A 17,602-nucleotide genomic window follows, 5' to 3' on the forward strand; every position below is an offset into this window, starting at 1 on the left:
ACAAAACTAAAAGAAAAACGAAAGAAACTAACAAAAAGGGGAAAACGTACGCTAAAACGAAAAATAGAGGAAGGTATTAAAATAATATAGCAGATGGCCTTGGCTGGCGGACGGCAAAAATAATAAACGATGAGCCAGCCACACTGCAACACACTGCACACACTACAATCTCTAGCATAAAAGACGAGCCTAGAGGAACACAGGTAGGGAAAAGACTAACACCAAGGCGAAAGAAGGGATGACGAAGAGTTGAAATGGAGGGAGGGAAGAGGCCTTGGAGAGAAGGCCCGACACCCACCCTTAGGTTGTGTGATAAAAACCGCCCTCACGAATAGAATGTAAAACATCAGTCACTGAGGCATTGTCTCCCAACACCGTTGGCAGTGTGGCGGGAAGGTTAAAAGTAAGCCACAGAGCGGCTAAAATTGGGCAGTCGAACAACATGCGGACGGCAGTCATGTGGGAACCACAGCGACACCAAACTGGGTCCTCGTGAGAGAGCAGGTGGCTATGAATTAGCCAAGAATGGCCGATGCAGAGCAAGCAAAGGACAATGGAGTCCCTGCAAACAGTTCGCACGGATGGGCGCCACACATTCGTTGTCTAGTTGATAACATGTAGTTTATCTGGTGTACTGAGGGTGCGCCATTCAGTAATCCATATCGCGGAAACCTTACAGCAGAAGACCGATCGGAGATTGGTCTCTGGCTGGCTGATCTCCAGAATTGGTTTGCCGGTAGCCTGTTTGACCAGACTGTGTTCATTGCCCAGTATCCCGACATATCCTGGAGTCCAAATGAAGGACACTGAACATGCACTGTTTCTGGGGGCATAAAGTGACTCCTGGATGGTCATCACCAAAGGATGGCGAGGGAAGTACTTGTCAAGAGTTTCTAAGCTACTTAAGGAGTCAATAAAGATGACGAAGGACTCACCTGTGCTGGAACAGACATGCTCAAGATCGCGGGAGGTGGCTACCAACTCAGCAGTGAAAACACCACAGCCATCTGGCAAGGAGTTCTGATCAGTATGGCCAGCGTGAGCCTAAGTCAGGTCGACGAGACCATCGACCATGAGCCGTCAAGTGTAGACTATTTCTGAGGCCTGGAACTCGCCGATAATAGGAGAAAATTGCCAGCGGAGAGCCTCAGGTGGAATTGACATTTCTGAGCCTTGTGGCAGGTCCAGACAGAACTTTGGCCGAGGCATGGACTATGGAGGCGTGCATGAGTGGACCAGCAGGAAAGCTGGGAGAGGGAAAATATTGAATGTAGAAGAAACGACCGGACACGGACTTCAATTAGAATTTCCAGTCTGGGCTGCAACTGCGGGAGATAGATTGCCATGTTAGGGAAGAGGAGACAGAAATCTGTATGCGAAACTGAGCTATGAATGTAGGTGGTATAATTAGCAAGCAGTTACTGTCACCTAATCCGCAATGAATGAACGCCAGCTTCTCTGAGGAGGCTGTTCACTGCGTTGGTCCGGAATGCTCCCATCGCAAGTCCAGGTCCACACTGGTGTATAGGGTCCAGCAGCCGCAACGCTGAGGGCTATGCCGAACCGTACACCAGGCGCCCACAGTCGAGATGGGACTGCACAAGGGATTTCTACACCTACAGCAGCGTAGGGCGATCGGCACCCTAGTCGGTGCGGCTCAGGCATCAGATGATATTGAGATCCCACCAGCACTTTTCCTTACGCTGACAAAGATGGGGGAGCCAAATTAAGCAGGTGTCGAAAACTAGTCCCAAAATGCGGTTAGTTCAAATGGCTCTGAGCACTATGGGACTTAACATCTATGGTCATCAGTCTCCTAGAACTTAGAACTACTTAAACCTAACTAACCTAAGGACATCACACAACACCCAGCCATCACGAGGCAGAGAAAATCCCTGACCCCGCCGGGAATCGAACCCGGGAACCCGGGCGTGGGAAGCGAGAACGCTACCGCACGACCACGAGATGCGGGCAAAATGCGGTAAGTCTGAACTACATTAAGTAGTTGGTCATCGAGGTAAAGTTCAGGAGGGGGGCAAAGAGTACGATGGTGACAGAAGTGCATGACGGAAGTCTAGGCGGCTGAAAACCGAAAGCTGTGATTGAGGGCCCATGACTGCACCTTTCATATGGATCCCTGCAGTCAGTTAGAAGAGGAGTAGAAGGAAATATAAAAATCGTCACCATATAGGAGGGGAGATAGTAAGGACCCCACTGCTAGTACGAGACCATGAATGACAATTAAGAAAATTGGATGCTGAGGACATAGGCCTGCTGGACCCCATTCTCTCGGATGTGCGGCGAACTGTGTGAGGCACTGACTGTAACTCTGAAAGTGCTGAGCGTCTAAGTTTTATATGGACATGGGAGTGTAATCGCGCATTATTGATTGTTTTTTGTACTAAAATATCTCCTACGTTTTATAAACAAACTGGTAGTACGAATTAGCAGAAAGTATTTCTTCTATTTGATGTAAACGCAGTGGCGCTTATTAGTTACTTTCTTAGTACGGTTTCGGGTTTGACAGATGTTCTGCCCTAGTTTCAACGAAAATAGTGGATTCCCCTTCCCCTGTTTCAGTGTCTGTATTTAACATTGAGGTATATGTTCGTACTGCTATTTCATACTTTTATTTTATGTCTTTCGTCACATCGTACAGTGGTTATGATTATAATTTTTGTTGATGTTTAATATTCCCGAATTCAAACAAATATTTTTCTAACCTTTATCCATTGTAATTTCTTCATTACCATTTGTGTCAATAAGACGTTTGTTTGATGTCTATTGTAATAAATTGGTTCACAGCCATCAGAAACATGGTGCAACGAATGTAGATCAGCTGATACGCCTTGACGCCACTATACATTTTGTAATGCCACCTGGTGGCAAAAATATCTTCTTGGTCCACATTCTGGAGAATTGTGTCTGCTGTCTACGAAAGTTTGTTTCCCATACAACTTTAAACGCCGTATCTCCTGGGTAGGAGAAGTACTGCTTGTCCCAAGCGATTTCAACCAAGTGAAGTTCTATAGACATCCATTACTGTATTATATTAAATATTTCAGTAGTTGACTTTTTGTCGATATCTGGTGATGGATAAATCCCGAAAGGCGTCAATTGAGAAGTAAAGTCGTTCGCTGCCTGAAATCTGACTTTTACCTTTGCGACGCAGTCAACTTGAATGCAGAACTACTGGTTATTATAATGATGGTCGACTGCTTGCTGCATGACCTTATGTCACATTTATATGTGTGTGTGTGTGTATATTGTGTATTGTAAGTGGGGACCTACAAACGATGCTTCGTCCCGCCGTAGTCCTCAGTGATTCACAACCCCACAACAGGCCACAGCAGACCACCTACCTCACCGCCGCCCCACACCGAGCCCTGGGTTATTGTGCGGTTCGGCCCCCAGTAATCTAAAGGAATAATTGGCTGCTGAACTCCTGAATTGGAAGAAACAGGAAGATTTCGGGTTGCCAATATTTTCGTTGATCACTGCCACTATACATACTATTTACAGTGGTTAATAATAATAATAACAATAATCATAACAATAACTCAGTGGAGTTCCTTTGGCACCGTAATGGTAATGACAAAGTAACTGTTCTGTTGTCCTGGCAGTTAGTACGTTTTTTATTGTGAAGAGAATATGAAGCAATTTATGGCGTGTTGTGTCAATCACCTACAGCTCTGAGAAGGCCTTTTCATGAGATGTATAAGTCTTAATTTTACTATCACTCAATTTTACTATCACTGATCCACAGTACAAAGTAAAAAATGTGTGCTACTATTGTAAAAAATTGAATTATTGGTATAAGTCTTACGAAATAGTGATAGTAGTAATAATTTTAATTTAGCTTCGTGACCGAAACGCAACTGAACCACCTGGTGTCCTTTCTATGAAAATTACAACACTTTCAAGAGGTAATATCCTCCAAATTGGATTCCACTGGTCCAGAAGAATGAAACAATAAGGGAATATTCTTGCAGTAACCCTAAAGAATTTACAAGCCATTTTTTCTTGTTGTATTAAGACATTTTTCCACCTGCTTCATTGAAGTGTATCTGGCGGTCAAAATCATTAGAATTTTGTAAGTTTGAGGAACAGTTTTCTATGGTACAGTCTCTTCTTTCACTTTGAGTGCAACGAACTGTTGACAGCGAAGTTTAAATTCCACTGATTACGGATTAATGGGTGTAAAAATTTTAAGACACTGGAATTACCCATTCCTCTTTCCGCTGTTTCAACAAGTTATTCAGAGAAGAACGGAGCATTAAATGTGGCTGTAACATGGATGATTTCAAAGAAATTTCTCGTATCCTCCAGGTTAATTAGTCAAAATTAGAATTTATCACGTTATGAACTTCGGCCCACTATCAGATTTACAGATGTATGTTTGCACACTCTGTAAATGTACATCAAAAGGACCGTGCGGGAGACTTTCTTGTTGCCAACGCGTGAAAATCAAGGAGAAGTCTACCACACTCGGTAGATTACATTCGCCAAGTATTTACTGCCTACAGCTTATCCCAGAGAAAGTGAAATGTTTCCCAAGTTACAACCGTTTATCGATTGCTTCGCTGGTGAAATTTTCGTGCATTTTGCGACCTATGTGCTTCGTTTGTACGGATCGTCATCATAATCCTCATTATAATCATCATCGTCAGCATCTTCTTCTTTTTTTCATCTTCTTTTTCTTCTTCTTCTAAAAGCCATGACTTGTCCCTATAAAATTTTTTCAAATTTTTTGGCTGTCCTACTCCTCTTTCTAGAAATTTTACATATTGGTAGCTCCAACAGAGCGTCTACAGATTTCTTTCTTCATTTCCCCTTGGATTTCTTTGCAACATGTTTTATTGAAATCCGCCTGTTTAAAATCTAGTTGTTAGCAGATAAATGACCGAAAGTTTCATCTTTCCTTTTTTTGTAATTGCTTATAAATCTTAACTTTTCATGTATTGCCTTTCTAATCAACTGGCCTTCATTAGTCATCCCCAAAGCCACATTTACATCGATTTTAAACGCCGCATGTCTTCGGCAGTGCCAACTCTCGCAACCAGACAAGTAACGCTGTGAAATACTTTTAATGTGATACTTAGATTTTCCATACACGTCGGAAAATCATCCCTTATACACACAGATTTGCTTTATAACAAATTTTCTTCACGTGTAGCAAATATTGAATGAGAAAGGAAAGCAACTTCTGTGTAAAGCCTAAGTGTCCACTGTACATGTAGAAATATGCTAGTGACATATGTTCAGAGTTTCTTTGCGGTATTAAATTGTATTACATTACATATATCACTAATAGATTTTTATTTTTGTACCTTGTTGACTACAACAACCTATTTGTCCGTAGGACGTGAGATGCGGTAAGGACGACACTGATTAAGGTGGATAAGCTACATCGACTGAAGTACTTGGTGGAAGGAGCTGGTGAGTTCCAGATATAATTACAGAATTATTTATGTTAGTAAGAGACCAGTCCGTGGAAATCCCGTCAAAAACAAACGCTAAGTATATCTACTTAAGGAAGCTGATAAAAATGCTCTTAAGGCCTTTTGAAGACACCGTCTTCACTCCTTCCGATCTGATCATGTAAGCGTAGAGAAGATGTGGAATGATTTCAAAGAGATAGTATCGATGGCAATTGTGAGATACTGTATATACAACATAAATTAATAATTGATGGTACTTTTACCCCATGGCACACAATACGGATCAGATTGCTATTTCAGAAGCAAAGAAAAGCTTGCCAAATTTAAAACAGCGCAAAATCCCCAAGATTGGCAAAGCTTTGCGGAAGTTCGAAATATAGCGCGCACTTCAGTGCGAGATGCTTTTAATAATTTCCACAACGAAACTCTGTCTCGGAATCTGGCAGGAAACACAGACCGCCTGGTCATACACAAAGCACACCAGTGGCAAGACACAATCAATACCTTTAATGCGCGATAATAACGCTGAAGTCACTGATAACAGTGGCACTAAAGTAATTAAACACGGTTTTCCGAAACTCCTTCACCAAAGAAGACGAAGAATTCTAGTCAAGAACCACTGCCAAGATGAGAAACATAGAAGCAGGTATTCTCAGTGTTATATAGCAGCATAAATGACTTAATAAAGGCAAGGGCTCCGGTCCAGATTGTATACCAGTCTCGTTCCTTTCAGAGTATGTACATACAATAGCCCCAAATTTAGCAATTATATACTGAAACGTCCCCTTAGAAAAATTAATGAATTACTGTGCTGGTAAACCCCTTATGTTATTTGATTTTCAAACAGCTGAGCAAAACTGTACGTACACAGACATTTCCCTCTTTACTTGTTCTGATCATCACTAAACTGAAACACAATATTTTTAGCGCAACACTGTCTGACTTTCAATTATCCCTACAAAAGAATGGCCATGACTAAGAATAACCTATACCTTTCATGAATCACTTAATCACAAAAATCTTCTTTACTCGAACTACTGCAATACAGCGAGCGCCAATACTGCCAGCTGAATAAAGGATTTTAACTACTGAAGGCACTAACTATTGATAGGCATAGTTAGCAAATGAAAGATTTTGATAGAGAACAAACAATGTATTTACCTTAATAGTGTTCAAAAGTCATTCATGACATCCAGTCTTACAAATTTACTCTCTCTGATGGACACACGTCCAGATCATCCGCTCTCAAAACTCCGACATCTCTCTCTCCACATCCACCACTGCTGGCGGCTCACCTCCAACTGCGCAACGCTACGCGCTGTTCACATCCAACTTCCCAACACTACAATAGCGAATATATCAACAATGCCAACGAGCCACAGACTGCACACAGCACAGCCAGTGATATTCATACAGAGCGCTACGTGACGTTACCAACATAAAAACCTAAACAGCCTACTTACAATACAACCGCTCGCTCACAGTAAGATCCGTACCTAAAGACTAGAAAATTGCTCAAGTCACACCAACACCCAAAAAGGGAAGTAGGAGTAATCCGTTGAATTACAGACCCATATCACTAACGTCGATTTGCTGTATCGTTTTGGAACATATACTGTGTTCGAACATTATGAAGTACCTCGAAGAAAACGATTTACTGGCGCATAGTCAGCACGGATTCAAAAAATATCGTTCATGTGAAACACAACTAGCTGTTTATACTCATGAGGTACTCAATGCTACCAACAGGGGATGTCAAATTGATTCCATATTTTCAGATTTCCAGACGGCTTTCCACAGCGTTCCTCATAACCGTCTTCTAACCAAACTGCGTGCCTATGGAATATCGCCTCAGCTGTGCGACTGGATTCGTGATTTCCTGTCAGAAATGTCACAGTTTGCAGTTATAAAGTCACTCACTAAAACAAAAAACAGAACTAATATCCGGCGTTTCTCAAGGAAGTGCTATAGGACTTCTATTGTTCCTGATCTACACTCCTGGAAATTGAAATAAGAACACCGTGAATTCATTGTCCCGGGAAGGGGAAACTTTATTGACACATTCTTGGGGTCAGATACATCACATGATCACACTGACAGAACCACAGGAACATAGACAGAGGCAACAGAGCATGCACAATGTCGGCACTAGTACAGTGTATATCCACCTTTCGCAGCAATGCAGGCTGCTATTCTCCCATGGAGACGATCGTAGAGATGCTGGATGTAGTACTGTGGAACGGCTTGCCATGCCATTTCCACCTGGCGCCTCAGTTGGACCAGCGTTCGTGCTGGACGTGCAGACCGCGTGAGACGACGCTTCATCCAGTCCCAAACATGCTCAATGGGGGACAGATCCGGAGATCTTGCTGGCCGGGGTAGTTGACTTACACCTTCTAGAGCACGTTGGGTGGCACGGGATACAGGCGGACGTGCATTGTCCTGTTGGAACAGCAAGTTCCCTTGCCGGTCTATGAATGGTAGAACGATGGGTTCGATGACGGTTTGGATGTACCGTGCACTATTCAGTGTCCCCTCGACGATCACCAGTGGTGTACGGCCAGTGTAGGAGATCGCTCCCCACACCATGATGCCGGGTGTTGGCCCTGTGTGCCTCGGTCGTATGCAGTCCTGATTGTGGCGCTCACCTGCACGGCGCCAAACACGCATACGACCATCATAGGCACCAAGGCAGAAGTGACTCTCATCGCTGAAGACGACACGTCTCCATTCGTCCCTCCATTCACGCCTGTCGCGACACCACTGGAGGCGGGCTGCACGATGTTGGGGCGTGAGCGGAAGACGGCCTAACGGTGTGCGGGACCGTAGCCCAGCTTCATGGAGACGGTTGCGAATGGTCCTCGCCGATACCCCAGGAGCAACAGTGTCCCTAATTTGCTGGGAAGTGGCGGTGCGGTCCCCTACGGCACTGCGTAGGATCCTACGGTCTTGGCGTGCATCCGTGCGTCGCTGCGGTCCGGTCCCAGGTCGACGGGCACGTGCACCTTCCGCCGACCACTGGCGACAACATCGATGTACTGTGGAGACCTCACGCCCCACGTGTTGAGCAATTCGGCGGTACGTCCACCCGGCCTCCCGCATGCCCACTATACGCCCTCGCTCAAAGTCCGTCAACTGCACATACGGTTCACGTCCACGCTGTCGCGGCATGCTACCAGTGTTAAAGACTGCGATGGAGCTCCGTATGCCACGGCAAACTGGCTGACACTGACGGCGGCGGTGCACAAATGCTGCGTAGCTAGCGCCATTCGACGGCCAACACCGCGGTTCCTGGTGTGTCCGCTGTGCCATGCGTGTGATCATTGCTTGTACAGCCCTCTCACAGTGTCCGGAGCAAGTATGGTGGGTCTGACACACCGGTGTCAATGTGTTCTTTTTTCCATTTCCAGGAGTGTATATTAAAGACATACTAGACAATCTGAGTAGTCGTCTTAGATTGTCTGCAGATGGTGCTGTCACTTAGCGTTTTGTAAAGTCATCGGAGTTATTCACATGAGAACTAAAAGAAATCCACTTAATTTTGATTACGTGATAAGTCACACAAATCTGAAAGCTTTAAATTCAACCTAATACTTAGAGATTACAATTACAAATAACCTAAATTGGAACGATCACATAGATAATGTTGTGGTTAGAGCAAACCAAAGACTGCGATTCGTTGGTAGAACACTTAGAAGGTGCAACAGGTCTGCTAAAGAGACTGCTTACACCACGCCTGTCCGTCATATTCTGGATTGTTGCTGTTCGGTGTTGGATCCGCATCAGTTTGGACTGACGGATGACATCGAGAAAGTTCAAGGAAGGGCAGCTCGTTTTGTGCTGATAGTGCCACAGACATGCTACATGAACTGGCACTCATTAAAACTAAGGCGTTTTTCGTTGCGATGGGATCTTGTTATGAAATTTCAATTATCGGTTTTCTCCTCAGATTGCGAAAACATTGTGTTGGTACCCATCTACATAGGGAGAAATGATCAGCGTGATGAGATAAGAGAAATCAGGTATCACACAGAGAAATTTAAGTGCTGGTTTTTCCTGCGCACCGTTTGGGAGTGGAGCGGTAGAGAGACAGCTTGAAGGTGGCTCACTGAAGCCTCTGCCAGGCACTTAATTGTGAATAGCGGAGTAATCACGTAGATGTAGATGCGCGTAGGTGAGTATCAGCGCTGATAAAGTAGCTCTATTTGCTGTCTCAAGAAAATCATGTAGAATGTAAATTTTTAGTAAACCTAAATTTATTTAACTTTCAGTCATTTTAGGTATTGTTTCTGTGTGTTTGATTTAGCATTATTTTTTGTTATTTCCTCGCTCCTCCATTGACATCATATGAATATTATTATGCACTGCTTTCTATCGACGGAGGTGTACAAATATTACGAGGTTACTACAACATTTCATGCTAACGGTCTACAGTTAACTGTTGCTGTAATCAACAATCTACTCAGAACGAGAGTATCTCCTCCGGACACTTAAAATATTCAGCAGGTTACGAATCTCACAAAGGGTAAAATGTAACTCAATGTGTAACCTGAAACAAGCTCTCTTAAAGAATAAGCTATAAATTGTGACGCCGGTGAAGTCTGATTGTGAGCAGAAATATAAGAATAGCCTGACGTTCTTACAGAGTGAGTATGAAATCGCGACGCCGGTGAAATCTGAGTATAAATACGGAAGAAGGCTCACTTTGTATTCTGCTGTTGTCATAGAACGTAGATGATTCGGCAGTGTTAGGTCAAACAGAAGGACGAGAAGTTTTTCCTGCTTCGATCAGATATGCACCAGAGTTCTTTATTCTGGCCTAAGAGATCCAAACAGAAAGATATTAGTAACAAAAGGTCTTATTTTCGTAAAGCTCATACTGAAAAAGAATGTAACATGGTCCTGGTAACATTTACTTCACCCTTATTCTGAATAAGTTGTCTCTGATTTCTGAATGTATAGATACAACCGCGCACGCTATTTTCATAGTGTATGATAGTAATCGGTCACGAATACTTTCTATGAGATTTCTGATACTAGATGAAAAATCCGGTATTGCCCGGGTATTCAGTTTGCCAATTTGCTGTTGGCAACGGAAACAAAAAATGAACTGCGTTTATAGTCCTACACAGTTTCTGTACACTGGGCGCAGTGATTTTGTAAACTTTTCTATAGCAACTCGTCTTCATAGTTCTATAGACGGAGACTGTTTTCGCTACGGTCGTTTGCCCTTGGCTCTTGAAAGCTGTCAAAACCGCTGTCAGGTGTCAGGGATTTCCTTAAGTTCATTCGACTGTAGGAGTGTCTTTGTAGCAAAGAACAAATGTATTAATACCCCATGCATGACATCGAACTTTTTCACACATCTCAGTGTTTATGATATCACATTTTTTGAATTATGTGTTGTACAATGATATGTTTGTGTAGGTCGATTAAACGACGTGCTTGTATAATATCTGAAAAATTTGTTGCGAATTGATTTAGTAGACGTTTTGCACAATGCGGCAGTTTTTCACGCATTTCTGTGTTCATGACGTCATATCTCCCGAACTGTGTTCATGACGTCATATCTCCCGAACTACGTACATGCGGCATAATGATAGACTCGTAACTTTGTAGGTGCATTTAGCGGCATGTGTAGATAACAATTGCGAATTGTATTGCGAACAGATTTAGTAACATAAAAGTAATAAATGTTAACGACATTCATGACGCGTCAAATTTTCACGCATCTAATTGTTTGCCACGTCTTATCTGCTGATCGATGGTTGCCTGACAGTAAGGGAAATGTGTGCCAACGTGGTTGAAATCGATCGAGTGGTAAAGGGGATCTGTGGAAAACGCGTGCCCATACACACACACACACACACACACACACACACAAACACACACAAATTTTTATAATATGTATGTATATAATTTTTGTAATGATCTACGGCTTCTAAACACCTTACAACAAACATGGCCCGTTGTAGGCTGTACTGTAACGAGTTTTGTTTAAACGGTGTGTTTACCTTACTATCGACCGTAACTCATTGTCAAGGACCTAAAATAAACCAACGTGGAGGTCAATCGCACAGTTTGTTTGCATTACCATGTATAAATAAAACGTGGCACAAATCTCAATGATTAATTCGCATTGCATGTCGGATGTCACATGTTACGTGATATAATTATCAGAGTCTGTTACTTTGCACATACAAAACCAGACGTCATACTCCATATTTACAATAGGTATGAACCCAGGTCAAAAAGGATTAAAACGCGTCATATCACATACTGGTAGCTCTAAGACCTGCAGCTTGAGAAGTAACAAAAGCCGTTATGATGTTAACGTTACACTTAGATCGAAAGATTAAAGAATTATTAATCACATACGTAAACAGTTTTTGATGTTTCTGAGCAATAGTTGTACAGTAAATTTTAAATGAAGAATAATGTATCAGTACTTAATAATGGGAGCACGTCATATTTAATGAAACTGGTTTGAAATTGAAATGGCTCTCAGCACTATGGAACTTAACATCTGAGGTCATCAGTCCCCTAGAACTTAGAACTACTTAAACCTAACTAACCTAAGGACGTCACAAACATCCATGGCAGAGTCAGGATTCGAACCTGCGACCGTAGCGGTCGCGCCGTTCCAGACTGAATCGCCTAGAACCGCTCGGTCAAAGCGGCCGGCGAAACTGGTTTACTTCGGTATATAAAAGATGAGCACATGTCCTTCAGTCGTAACGATAAACTCAGTGATGACTCGAGGACATGTGCTCATCTTTTATATACCAAAGTAAACCAGTTTAATTAAATATGACGTGCTCCCACTATTATTCACTGATCTTTTTACACCTGGTATTTCGTGGGGAATATTCTCCTTAATTTATGGCCAATTTTAAACTGTATGTCCTGCGGCATATGTTGATGACATACACTCAGTCTTTTGAAAATGTCATAAAAGGCCGAAACCTGGGTCGTAATTAAACAACAACAATACAGTCAAATGGCGGTGTGCTCATTTCAAAATCACATACGTAAAAGGCACATTAGATAATATAATACTGCCTTGCTAGACTTAGGTGCTTTATTGTATATCAGGATAGCAATGTGATCAGCGAATCGTATCATTGATAACCTCTCACCTTGAATTTTAATTACACTCCTGAACCTTTCTTTTATTTCCATCATTGCTTCCTCGATGTACAGATTGAACAGTAGGGACGAAAGGGTACATCCTAGACTTAAACCGTTTTTAATACGAGCACTTCGTTCTTTGTAGTCCACTCTTATAATCCCCTCTTGGCTTTTGACATACTTTACATGACCCAGTCTCTACCTATAGCTTCCCGAACATTTCTCAGAATTTCGAACATCTTGCACCAGTTTACATTGTCGAACGCTTTTTTCAGGTCGACATATCCCATGAAAGTGTCTTGATTTTTCTTTAGTCTTTCTTCCATTATGAACCGCAACGTCAGAATTGCCTCTCTCGTGCCTTTACCTTTCCTAAAGCCAAACTAATCGTCATCCAGCGCATCCTCAATTTTCTTTTTCATTCTTCCGCATATTATTCTTGACAGCAACTTGGATGCATGAGCTGTTAAGTTGATTGTGCGGTAATTCTCACACTTGTCAGCTCTTGCAGTCTTCGGAATCATGTGGACGATGCTTTTCCCAAAGTGAGATGGTATGTCGCCAGAGTCATACATTCTACACACCAACATAGATAGTCGGTTTGTTGCCACCTCCACCAGTAATTTTAGAACTTCTGATGGACTGTTATCTATTCCTACTGCTTTGTTTGATCTTAAGTCCTCCAAAGCTCTTTTAAATTCTGTTTCTAGTACTGGCTTGATCCCTTGGCCGCGCTAGGTGGGCCAGCGGTCTAGGGGCCCCCTATCACGGATCGCGTGGCTCCCCCCCCCCCCCCCCCCCCCATAGAGGCTTTCAATGTATTCTTGCCATCTATTCGCTCTCTCCTCTGCATTTAACAGTGGAATTCCCGTTGCACTCTTGATGTTATTATTCTCGCGTTTACTGTCACCGAAGGTTGTTTTGACTTTCCTGTGTACTGAGTGTGTCCTCCGACAATTATTTCTTTATCGAGGTCTTGCCGTTTTTCCTGCAGCCATTTCGTCTTCGCTTCCCTGCACTTCCTATTTATTTCATTCCTCAGTGAATTGTATTTCTCTATTCCCGAGCTTCCCGGAGCATTTTTGTACTTCCTCTTTTCGTCGTATAGCTGTATCTATAGCCTTAGATAACTTCAACCTTATCTCAATATTCCTTAGTTCCTCCGTATCCCACTTTTTTGCGTATTTATTCTTCCTGACTAATGTCTTAAATTTCAGCTTTTTCTTCATCACTATTATATTGTGATCTGAGCCAATGTCTGCTTCTGGGTACGCCTTGCAATCCAGTATCTGATTTCAGAATCTCTGTCTGACCATGACGTAATCTAAGTGAAATCTTCCCGTATCAACCGGCCTTTTCCAAGTATACCTCCTCCTCTTATGATTCTTGAACAGAGTATTCGCTATTACTAGCTGAAACTTGTTACAGAACTCAATGAGTCTTTCTCCTCTCTCATTCCTTTTCCCAAGCCTATATTCTCCTGTAACCTTTGCTTCTATTCTACCTCTACAACTGCATTCAAGTCTCCCATGACTATTAGATTTTCATATCCCTTTACATACTGTATTACCCTTTCAATATACTCATATGCTTTCTCTGTCTCTTCATCACCCGCTTGTGACGTCAGCATGTATACCTGAACTATCGTTGTCGGTGTTGGTTTGCTGTCGATTCTAATACGAAAAACCCTATCGCAGAACTGTTCACAGTAACACACAATCTGCCCTACCTTCCTATTCATAACAAGTCCTGCTCCCTTTATACCATTTTCTGCTGCTATTGACATTACCCTGTACTCATCTAACCAGAATTCCTTGTTGTCTTCCCACTGCATTTCACTTACACCTACAACATCTAGATCGAGATTTTGCATTTCCATTTTCAGAGTTTGCAGTTTCCCTACCACATTCAAGCTTGTGACATTCCACGCCCAGACTCGTAGAACGTTATCCTTCCAGTTGATTATTCAATCTTTCTCTCATGGTCACCTCCCCTTTCGCAGTCCCCTCCCAGAGTTCCGAATGGGGGACTATTCCGGAATCTTTTGCCAATGGAGGGATCATCATGACACTTCTTCAATTACAGGCCACATGTCCTGTGGATACACGTTACGTGTCTTTAATTCAGTGGTTTCCATTGCATTCTGCATCCTCATGCCGCTGATCATTGCTGATTGCTCCGCCTTTAGGGGCGGTTTTCCACCCCAAAGACAAGACAGTGCCCTGTACCGCTGTCCTCTCCTCCGCCCTCTTTGACAAGGGCGTTTGTAGAAGAAGGGGCGATTTCTTACGCCGGAAGTCTTCGGCCGTCAATGCTGATTATTAATCATAATTTAAGCTGCGGCGGGATTCGATCCCTGGACCGAAGAAATTTTGATTATGAATCAAAGACGCTACCCCTAGACCAGGGTTATAAGTGAAATTTGAATAATGATTAACTTATACAGGGTGAAGTGTTTAGAAAATGCGATGCTCTTCCAGCCGGCCAAGGTAGCCGAGCAGTTCTAGGCGCTACAGTCCAGAACCGCGCTGCTTCTGCGGTTGCAGGTTCGAATCCTGTCTCGGGCATGGATGTGTGTGCTGTCCTTAGGTTCGTTAGGTTTAAGTAGTTCTAAGTTCTAGGGGACTGATGCCCTCAGAAGTTAAGTCCCATAGTGCTCAGAGCCATTTTTGATGCTCTTCCATGTCGGTTTATTTCAGATTCTTGAAAATGACTTATGATCAGAATGAGCTAATCGTGCGATTTAAATAAATAATGTTTACTTAACAGCGAACAGCAGGCTATGTTCTGTTTTATAAATTCTTCTATATGTTTATATGTCTAACTGCACATGCCGTAATTGTCGATTACTAAGGCAAAGCGGATAAGATGTCTATTCCAAACTTTTGTCGACGTAAACGTATCGTCTGTAAAAAACACGTCTTCACACTGTTGATACCCCCTCTCGCCTGGAAACAAGATAAACACATTAACTCCACTTCACGAATAGTTGCTTCTATCTTGCTCGCGTGCCACTGAAGTGGTATTGCGTGAATGAACAGGGCAACAGCCGATGACCTGTATTCAGTTGCGTGCCTCGCAGTCACGTCAAGCTGTTTGTCCTTTCATAACAATTCAGGACACGCACGAGCTGTCCAGCACACACGATAAAGATTGTACTTCAGTTTTTTTTCCCGGCGCATCCCCATAGCGTTCTAAAAAGGCCACAATTCGTTACAAATCGTTGAATAAGGGTACCTACTTAGCCTATTACGTTACTTGTTGTTACGCGGGTCATAAATGTGGTAGCAGCATTAAACTATTAACTGTAATATTTAACTGAGTAGAGCTGATTAAGTTTTCTAGTAAGGAAACGGTCCTTTTTAATTTATATACATACACGTTCAGTACAGTACTGTCGACAAAATTTGGGTACCTGTACTAACACACTAGCCTGTTTCCTCCGCAACTACTGAATGCTCATTGACTAAGAGCCTATTAACTCAAAAATCTTCAGCCGTTCATTTGAAATCTCTTGGTCGCAGTAATGCTCCGAAAATACAAACCACGAAGATAATTTACATGTTTCTGTATGTGTCACACCGAGCCGTTACTAAAAATTAAATGAACTTTTGTTCATGTGAGTACGTTTCCTTGCATCAGAGCTAGTTTACTAGGTCATGACTCACTGGTCGGTTGTATTAATCTTAATGAAACTAATTTCGTTTCCTCACACCGAAAAGTATCCTGTTAACTAGTCCAGGTGTACCTCGCCCAAGAAACTGACAATATGAATTTCACGGAAGTTATAAAATTTAAAATAAACTATAAAATTCTTATAATTAATCATTGTGAAAGATTTGTCAGCTAAAGGTCTTAAATAACGTTTCTTTAATTTTGTTTCATTTTATTGTTGTGTGAAGCCAGGCAGTAGTTCACACAGAAGCGCAGTAGGGGCTTTTGACACATTGGAACTCAAAGTTAAGAATTCTTACCTATTGTTTTCTTTGTCAACAAGATAAGCCCTTGAAGTTCGTTACTATGTACTACTTCCACACAAAATCCATACTAGAAATCAATCCCTTTGAATGATTTTTCAAAAGAAAGACACAGAAATGTAGAGTTATGTTGATTACGCATTCAGTTAACATTAGTCACTCCTGCTTGTAAAAAATTAATTCCACTAAACTCCATAAATTCTGATTGGTATAAATTTCTCACATTAATGCGATTCTGTATTGCTAATACTGGAACATAAACAAATATTTTAACAATGATGCAGTCTGCAATTTGTTCTAAGCCACAGTGTGATGGATAAGATAAATTAATAATCCGCCAAATTACTCTGTCAGTCGAATTGTAGTCTAGTCTTCTCCAAGCAATTTCATGTCATGTTATTCCTAACTGTATTTCTTGTGTTGGCAGAAGAACCAACACAGTGTTACTAGAGGAGGCCGAAATGCACGCGTTTTAGCTCACGCAGGCTGGCGTGAGGAGGGAAGAACTATACTGACGTGAGGTCTGGAACATGACAAGGAATTAGAATTCAGAAAGCGGACGTAATTAGTTTGATACTTAACTTTAATCCATTAATGATGAACGTCGCTCTTGACGGTACATGATTCACCATATTGTCTGTTCAGAATTCGTTCTAATTACTGAATATGGCGCCTTGATAGGTCGTAGCAAATGACGTAGCTGAAGGCTATGCCAAACTGTCGTCTCTGCAAATGAGAGCGTATGTAGACAGTGAACCATCGCTAGCAAAGTCGGCTGTACAACTGGGGCGACTGCAAGGGAGTCTCTCTAGACTAGACCTGCCGTGTGGCTGCGCTCGGTCTGCAATCACTGATAGTGGCGACACGCGGGTCCGACGTATACCAACGGACCGCGGCTGATTTAAAGGCTACCACCTAGCAAGTGTGGTGTCTGGCGGTGACACCACAGTATTGATTGTTAGGGTCTCTAATTTAAACTGACGTTCTCTATTATTACTACAGATACGTCCGCCAGTGAGGCAGAAAAACGAAAATGAACGATTGCGAAAAGTT

The sequence above is a fragment of the Schistocerca nitens genome, chromosome 2, assembly GCF_023898315.1.
Source record: "Schistocerca nitens isolate TAMUIC-IGC-003100 chromosome 2, iqSchNite1.1, whole genome shotgun sequence".
NCBI lineage: Eukaryota > Metazoa > Arthropoda > Insecta > Orthoptera > Acrididae > Schistocerca > Schistocerca nitens.